A 9,146-nucleotide genomic window follows, 5' to 3' on the forward strand; every position below is an offset into this window, starting at 1 on the left:
GCTACGCACAGGGCTGTAACATAATTATTTTGTATCCTTTTATGAATTTAAGACAAAATGATAGCTATTTTGAATCTACCCCCCCCCCCTTTTTTTTTTTTTTTCTCTTCACAAAGTTTGCTAACACACAACTCATGGTGATCAGCAGAGATGCTTTTACACAAGTCCTTACAGAAAACTTGTTGCAAACGAACTTTGCCCTATGCACCGTGAAAAGGTCGAAATTTAGGAAAGTCTCCCCCAGGCTCGTCGTTTCAAAATTTTCCTGGAAGGAGGGGGGAGGGTTGGAAAGGCGACATTTTCTATGCATTTATAGAGGAAAACAAAATTTTTAAAATCTGAGGGGCATAAACACTTTCCTCTAATTGTTGCCTCCTTCCATTATTGTGAGCTGAATATGCCTTTGCCTCCATGGGCAGCCCTGGGTGATATGTAAAGACATTTCTGTGAGAAATAATCTTTTGTTTTAAATCGGAACCCGAAACCAGTTTTGTTAATTCGTTTTGGAACGAAATTCTTGAAAAACTCTTTATGTTGAACTTAAAAACAATATATATATATATATATATATACAATTGAGTTCACCGCGTTTCGAAGCCAATTTTTGGCTTCACAACGTTGACTTCAATACGTCGGTATTTTTAGAGACGTTCACCGCTTAATGAAGCCAATAGAGACGTTCGCCGCGTTTCGAAGCCACTGGCTTCAAAAAGCGGTCTCTAGCCACACACCGCGTTTTGGAGCCATTTATCGTGGCTTCAAAAGGTAGGTTTTTTAGAGGTTGATTTGATTTGATTTGATCTCGAGTCCTGGGACTCCAAAAACTTATGGAGGGCTGCGAATTCTTTTCGCCTTGCCTCACTTCCTTGAATAACAGTCACTATTGAAGAGTTCTTCCAACTTTATCTATCTTGTTCCTATAAAAGTAGAATATCATGATAAGATACTTTCTCAACCAAAAATGGAAGACTATTTGGCAAAAGTTATTGATCATAGCAGAAAAGCATGCATCAAGAGAAAGAAACCCCAAAGCAAAAGAAAAAAAAAAGCAAACGGGGAAAGCATGCAATACCGAAACAGTCTCAACCAAAGAAAGAAAACGAAGCCTGAGCGACCCCAGGAGTAAACAAAATATCTTGATCAAGAAATTTGATACGAAGAGGATTTTTGTATTTCTGAATAAGCTCTATTAAACGTTTTCTATTTGATTTTGTTTTTGTACAATGATGTAGTATATGATCAATTGTTTCAGGAGAGTCACACAAATCACAGTTTGGGGTGTTCGTATTTTTCATTTTGAAAAGTTTGCTTTTTGTAATATAACAGTCACAGATTAGTCTATTCAGGAAAATTTCAATCCTTCTATTTTGGACTTTGTAATTTCCTTTGTTTGAGGGAATTTTTCTAAATTTAAATTTTTCAAAGTATTTGGATTTTTCCCAATTTTCCATTTGCTCCTCATGTTTCATTTTCAACAGATAATTATTACAGTCTTTCCATGTAGTGATATTTAAGCTTGGAATGTTTGAGCCACATGCTGCTTCCTTTGCAAGAGCATCAGCATCCTCATTTAATTCAATGTTTGAATGACTGGGGGACCATACTAAACAAATATAATTTTTGCTGAATAACTTCTCCAAATAATATCTGGTAATTTTCACAAGTGGGTCTTGATTTTTGTTTTCACTTCTGATGGCGTTGATTACACTAAGACTATCAGTGAGGATAATTGTTGGCATATCAGCTTTTATAAGATATTTAGCAGCATAATATAGAGCCGAAAGCTCCGCTGTAAAAATGGAACAGAAGTTAGGGATTCTGATTCTTCTCTTAATAGATTTGTCTTGGTTTAACAGTCCAAAGCCTACATATGTTTCATTTTTGGAGCCATCAGTAGCCCATATTTCTTTGTCTTTATTTTCTGTAAGAAACTTTAGGAAGTCTTGCTTAATTTCTTCTTTTATTTGTGTCTGTTGAAATTTTCTTTCATCTGTAATGATTTTCAGTTTTCTGCAATGCCATGGTGGGTATTCTTCATAATTTGTATCCTTCCATATCTTTGTATTATAATTTGTCATAAAGTTGTTACAAAAATCTACTATGTTTTCATCCAGTTCCATTGAATTAATCAAGTTAATATTTTCTGAAGAATTATCTTGATACATTTTCTGTAAGACCCACTTAGTGGCTTTCCAATTTAGTCTTCTTTCATATGTGTCAATATTTACAAAATGTCTTATAACTTCATTTGGGGCAAAATTGTTTAATTTCAGAGCATTCCTTATGACTTTGTTTGTGATGACATCCATTTTATTCTTATTATATTTTGTATCTTTGATTCAGCTCAGGTTGCCATAGTCAATTTGTGGGAGTATAACTCATCTGCGTATACAAATAGTTTGTTTCTTTCATCATTACCTACCAGGTCTGACATGAAACAATTGAAAAGGAATGGTGATAATATGGAACCTTGAGGCAGTCCATACTCAATACTTCTTTCTTTAGACATCTTGTTTCTCCATCTAATCACTATTTTTCTATTAGTCAACCATTCTTTTATCCATTTAATATATTTATGATCCATTTTTAAATTGTTTAATTTTCTTAACAGTATATCTGATTTTATGTTATCATAAGCACCCTTCAAATCTAATGAGATGAGGAAGATAAAGTTTTTTTCTTTTCTTAGCCTTTTTAGTGTATTAATAATTTGTACTATGCAGTTTTCTGCACTTTTCCCTTTTCTGAAACCATGTAAAAATTCTGGGAAAATCTGGTTCTTCTCCTCCCACCATGTGAGTCTTTTAAATATCAATTTTTCCATAAGTTTACACAAACATTGTGTTAATGCAACTGGTCGATAACTCTCCAAATTCTGTGGGTTTTTTCCTGGTTTGCAAATTGGAATAATCATTGATATCTTCCAGTTACTTGGCATATTACCAGTATGTATGCTATAATTAAAAAGTCTTAAGCATAGCTCCTTGGTTTTTTCTGGTAACATTCTTATAATACTGTTTGTTATTCCATCTGATCCTGCTGCTGTATTTTTTAAACTATTGATCTCGGACAAAAGTTCTTTCATCGTAAAAGATTGAAAACTTCCTCTATTATTAATTTCCAGTATGTGTTTCTCTTTATCTGTTTTGTCTTTCTTGCTGAAGTATTCCACAAACATTTCAGCCTGTTCGTTATCTTCAAAATACTTAATTCCCTCCTTGATAAGTACTTGGTTGGGACTTGCTGATTTGTTTATGATATTTTTTAATTTATTTACCGATCTATATATGTCTTTAGGTTGTTTTATGTTATAATTTATGTTTTCCCAATATTTTCTTTTTGCTTCTATTATGCTTTTCCTAAAAAGAGCAAGTTTTCTTTTGTAATCTATCCAATCAGTTATCATTTGAGTTCTGTAGGCTTTGTTTTTTGCTTGGTTCTTCTGTTTTTTCTTTTTTGAGCATTCTAAGTTCCACCAGTTGCTGTTTGAGTTGTTGTTACTATATTTCACTATTTTTGTTACGTTATCTATATTTGATGTAATAATTTCTGTCACTTGATTAAATGTATTGCAATTAAGAATCTTGAAATTTATATTAGGAATGATTTTATCCATATTATCTTTGAATTTGTCCCAATTTACATACCTTTTAATTTTAGTGTGTGTTTTTTTTTCAGCAATCCTGATTATAGTGGGGTAGTGATCACTTTCGCCGTTTTCATCGCTTCTATGCCAATCCATTTCTGTAATTAGCTCAGAACTGACTATTGTTAGGTCTAATATTCCCTCATCTTTTTGTTTGTTGATATGGGTTGGAATATTTTTATTGATTATGCATATATTTTTTTCTTGGATCCAGTCATAGAATTTAATTGAGCTATTATATGTTTTTTTGTCCCCTGTTATTTTATTTCTAGCGTTAAAATCACCTGTAAAAATTTGATTATTTCCCTTTTGGATCTTTTTTAAAACGTTTAAGTCCTCTTCAGTGAATTTACCTGGTGGTCTGTAACAGTTAATAATTTGATAATACTTGCTATTGTAAAAAATAGTCACACTATTAATTTCAAAATTGGAATTGGTAATGTCTATTACTTCTTCAGTGACAGGAATGTCTGATTTGACATATATACAAAGTCCACCCCCTTTGCAGGGAGGTGGTCTTTCATAACTAAAATTATGATAGCCACTTATAGTGGGGATTTTATTCTTTGTGCACCAGGTCTCCTGGAGACAAATAACGAAAGGAGATAACCATGAAATTAAATTTTTTAAGTAAATAAGATTCTTAGCCAAGCTGCGGCAATTCCATGACAAAAGAAAACAGTCCTTGAACATGAAAAAAAAAGAAAAAGAACAACCCCCTAAAGAGAGTTGTATTCCTCTTGGTCACTTTCCATCGGGTCTCCATCAATTGGTAGACCTCCCAACAGTTCAGCTTCAGGTAGAAGATTCTCTGCACTTGGGATTAAATTAATTTTTGGATTTTCCTTCCTCATCCCTCTATATTGCTTAATCAGCTGAACTTCTACTGTATTAAAATTACTATTTTCAGCTTTGTCGTTGTAGGTGTTATTGTACCTCAATATTTGTAATTCGATTTTAATTTTGTCTATTTCCTGCTTCAGCATTTTTATTTCTTCATCTTTCTCTCCTAATTCTTTTTTTAACTGCTTAATGATAAGGTCTTTGTTTTCATTTTCAACTTTATTTTCACTAGCCACTTTTGCATATGTTTTATTTTTTTTTTCTTGTTCTTTCCTGTCTTTATTGTTTGTATAATTCTTTAGAACAGGACAACTTTTATCCTCTGCACTGTGACTACCATTGCATCTAAAGCAAGCTGTTATTTTTCCACAATTTTCGTGTGTCATTCCACAATCTGAGCATCTAACTTCTCCCTTACAATACTTTGCTGGGTGACCTATTTTTTTGCATTTTTTGCAAATCAAAGGTTTTTCTATGTATTTATTAGCTCTGAAGTTAATGCATCCTATTTTAAATTCTGTTCTATTTGTGATTCCCAACTCTTTTATCAAAACAATCGGGATTGGTACCTCAGTCTCTTTTTTCTTAAATCTTATCACCTGCGTTACGTAAACTCCCCTTTCCTCAAGTTTGTTTGCAATGAATTTTACGGTCAAATCTTCATCTACATTTCTTAGTATATACTTTGTGCTTATGGCATCTTCTAATAGTCTTGTTCCGACTTCAATATCCAGAAAAGTTTTAGTTTCACTCACCTTTTTTATGGTGTCTTCGTTTTTGGTACTTACAATTATGTTGCCGTTCCTGGTAAAATATACTTCATCTTCTTTTGAGATTAAGTTTTCTATTTCTTTGTGGAACTTCATCCCTTTGTTCTTTGGTATCTCCTTGTTTACACCGAAAATAACTATTTTAATTTTATCGGCTCCATTTGTCATGGCAGCCCTAATTTTTTCTTTCCTAGACATACTAGCTTCATATATAAATTCATTTCGCTTGGTAATTTTCTCTTTACCATTAACAACCACCTCCTTATTAGGGCTAGCCTTCCTTTTTGGCCCCATATAAACAAGTTCCTCTTAGAAAAATAAAAGCAAAAACCATGCACGAGCAACATGCATAGCTAGGAGAAACGTAATTGGAAATAAAAGAAAAACCCCTTTAACAAAACCTAACTCACAAACTCCTTTTTTAGAGGTATACACCGCGCTTTGAAGCCATAGTGAAAGTTGCAGCGTTTTAAGCCCAATACCCTTAAAAAAAGATTCACTGAAAGATATTTTGTTTTATGCTCTATTAATCTTTTATAATTTATTTTGTGCCGTTTTAAATTGATGTACATTTTTGAAACTAAGTTCAGCATTTCAGTTTTTCTTGTCAATGTTTTATAAATTTCTCTAAAAAATGACTGAAATTCTCGAGCAGAAAATATCACAAAAGAAAATTATTTGGAACATTTTAAATTAAGATTTCAATAAAAGAGTATAGTTAACCACAGCTACTTATGAAGACATAGCTAGTGAAAGTAATCTTTACAGTAAATTTTTGAAGAAAAAAAAATAAATAAATAAAATGGTTTTCAAATAGATTTTTGGTTTCATATTTTCCTATTTATTTCAGAATAAATAAAATGAGAAACATTTTAAAAGAAGATTCTTTGAAAAAATGCTTTTACTAATTAAATTTGTACGACAGTACCAATTTTTTTTTCTAATCACATTTTCGTTCCAACTGAACTATTAAATTTCGGTTTGATCATATATCCACTATGTTGCGGAATCGCCAAATTTAGGTTTCTCGAAATTTCGCTAGGTCGTAGATAGCTTAAAAAGATCAGTTTGTCAAAAAAAAAAAAAAAAAACTTAATGGATAAACAAAATTACGCTGCTTATAGTTATAATTTTACTGGTATTAGTTTAGAATCAAAGCAGCCCTTAGAAGAAAAAAAGGTGTAAAAACGATCTAACTATGTATTGGTTATTTAAAAAGCACGACTATGGAATTGCATGCTATCAATTGTTAAAATAATTATTGCATTCATTATTTTTCCTTTTTAGGATGGTTATTTCTAAATTCGTTGCAAAACTTTTCAATTTTTCCTAGAATTAAAAACTTGATTTGATTGCTATTTTTTTCCAACGCTCAGGGCCGATCCTAGGATGTCGGTTGCCCGTGTGCAATGCCGCCCCTCTAGAGCGTTTTTACTCATACTTAACGTCTGACCATCTTCTTTCTTATTTCTGTATCAAGTTCTAATTTTAAAAAAAAAAAAAAAAAAACAGAAGAATGAATTTATAAAAAGTAAAAGCGTTTTGTAGAAAATATTAGTCTTTGGGTACACTTTATATCTTTCAAAAAAGTTAGAGATACCAAGAATTACTAGTCGTAAGATCGTATTTTAGTCTGTCATCGGGGGAGTTGGGAGGGGGGCTGAGATACCCCAGAAAATTTTCGAAAATTATCGTAGGAAAAAAAAATGATTAATCTTTGGTTGTGTTAGGTTGCGAGGAAAAGAGAGTCGAGGTTACTCAAAATCCAAGGAGAAACGTTCAAACTTGACTTAAAAAATTGCGCTTGTAGGAACTTTTTTGAAACTTTTAGGGAAAGGTAATGTTGGGGTTCCATTATGAAATTCTATTAAAGTTGAAGTCAATTTGAGGCTATTTTTTGGGACCTTAGCTTAGGAAGTATCGCAGTTCTCCCCAAAATTTTTCCGAAACTGAAGTTTTAAACACGCAATTTTGGGATATCTTTGTTGACGCTACGAGAGAGAAGGAGATAAGCTCATCTTTTATCAAAAGTTGTCCAAATTAAAGTCTAAGACGCAAATTTAGGATGTCTTTGGCAACGGTAGGAGAACTAGCGGCTTTCCTCCGAAAATTCCTCGGCGCTGTATTACAGCAGTAGTTTTATAAACACATTATTTGGCGACCTTAGGGGGGTGCCCTAACGTCGATTAAAGTTACATAAGCCAGTCGGTTCTTCTCCTGAAATTTTTAGAAATTGAAGTCCCAAAAGCGAACTTTAGGCATTATTTGATAACGCGGGAGGTTCTGTCCGTCTGAAAACGAAAATTTAAGCTTTCCGTGATTACGTTGATAGAAAGGGGGGATCCGGGCACACTTTTCCGAAAGTTCTTTTAAACTGATGTTTGAGAAACGCAATTTTAGTCTGTTTTGGAAGACGTTAGGTGAGAGGAAATGATGTAGGACCTCTCTAACGACTCTAGTTCAGATTATCCTTGGTAGTTATGGTAATAGAAAATGGGTTTTTGGGCCCTCCTCCGCAAAATTTTTGAAATTTAAGTTCTAAAAATTCCTCTAAACCATCTTTAATGTCACAAGGAGAAGGGTCAGGGTTTGAGGACAGAATACACTTAGAAGCCATCTTTAGGGACTTGAGACATGGGGGACTGTAAACTGCTAGAAACCGCAAAAAAAAAAAAAAAATCTATTTTAGGGCATATTTGGTCAAGTTAAGGCAGAAAGGGTTTGTAAGAGACTTAAGATCGGTGGTTCAACGAGAGATATTTTCCGAGATTAAGTTTTAAAAACGCAATTTTAAGCTTTCTTTAGTCTCGTCAAGGAGATCATGGCCTTCTTTTGGATCTGTCAAACTTGAATTTGCTACCTGAAATACGGGAATTGCCCTCTTACCTGATTTGTAATCGGGCAGCTCATTAGTTATTTCAATTTTCTAAAGAAAAAACTGCTGTTAGGGGGGGAAACTACAAAAAAGTTAGTTCGTTATTCATATATTAAACTTGACTCTCTGGGAAGTCGCAATTGTCTATTGTCTCCCCTTGTATCCGCCTTGCGAATGTATTTTATCTGTATAGTTTAATTTTTTGGGCTAATGCGTTCATAGTTTAGGGTATGTAGGAGCTTAGGGGGAAGCATTAGTTGCCGCCCTCGGCGCTCCTTTTACAAGGCACCCTTTAATGCTTCAGTAGAGATCCATTGCCCTCACTGTTCCTCCTCGGTATCCATGCCTCATTGCCGAGCCTGTCGCAAATTTTGCAATCAAATGAAGCATGTATGTAAAGAATAGATATTAATAGACAATAGACCAACATGCTGTGCACTAACGTTCTATTGTTCTTAAAGTGTGCTATGCTATAGGAAAATCGGGACTTACTCTGATTTTTGAATAAAAATTTAAAATTCAGCATGTTTATTCGACTTAAAATAAAATATATAGTAAAAATTCTCCAGGAATTTTGCTTCATTAATGGAACTAAATGTGGCCTGCGGCCGCCCCTTACTTTCGGTCGCTCGATATCGCAGCACGAGCTGCACACCTGCTGGGATCGGCCCTGCAGATTTCCATGCATACATGCGAATAGGCCGTGAAATTAAAAAAAAAAGTAATGAAACCATAAAGATGGTGCTTTACATACACAAGAGGAAGAGCGCTGGAATTCCGGAGCAACATTTGAAACTGTCGCAATGTTTTTACATTTTTTAAATTAATCACATATGAAATTGAAGGAAAACATTTTTCTCTAAAAGAGAACAGTTCATGGTTTGCAGAGGGAGATGATCGAGAATTTTTTTATCGTTCTAGGAGGAAATGTAAACGAGGCAGGTACGTTTCAGGAGGGAGTTCTACAGATTTTTTTTTTTTTTTAAATTAAACAAACAATCCACTTTGTTTT

The sequence above is a fragment of the Uloborus diversus genome, chromosome 2 (assembly GCF_026930045.1).
Source record: "Uloborus diversus isolate 005 chromosome 2, Udiv.v.3.1, whole genome shotgun sequence".
Classification (NCBI taxonomy): domain Eukaryota; kingdom Metazoa; phylum Arthropoda; class Arachnida; order Araneae; family Uloboridae; genus Uloborus; species Uloborus diversus.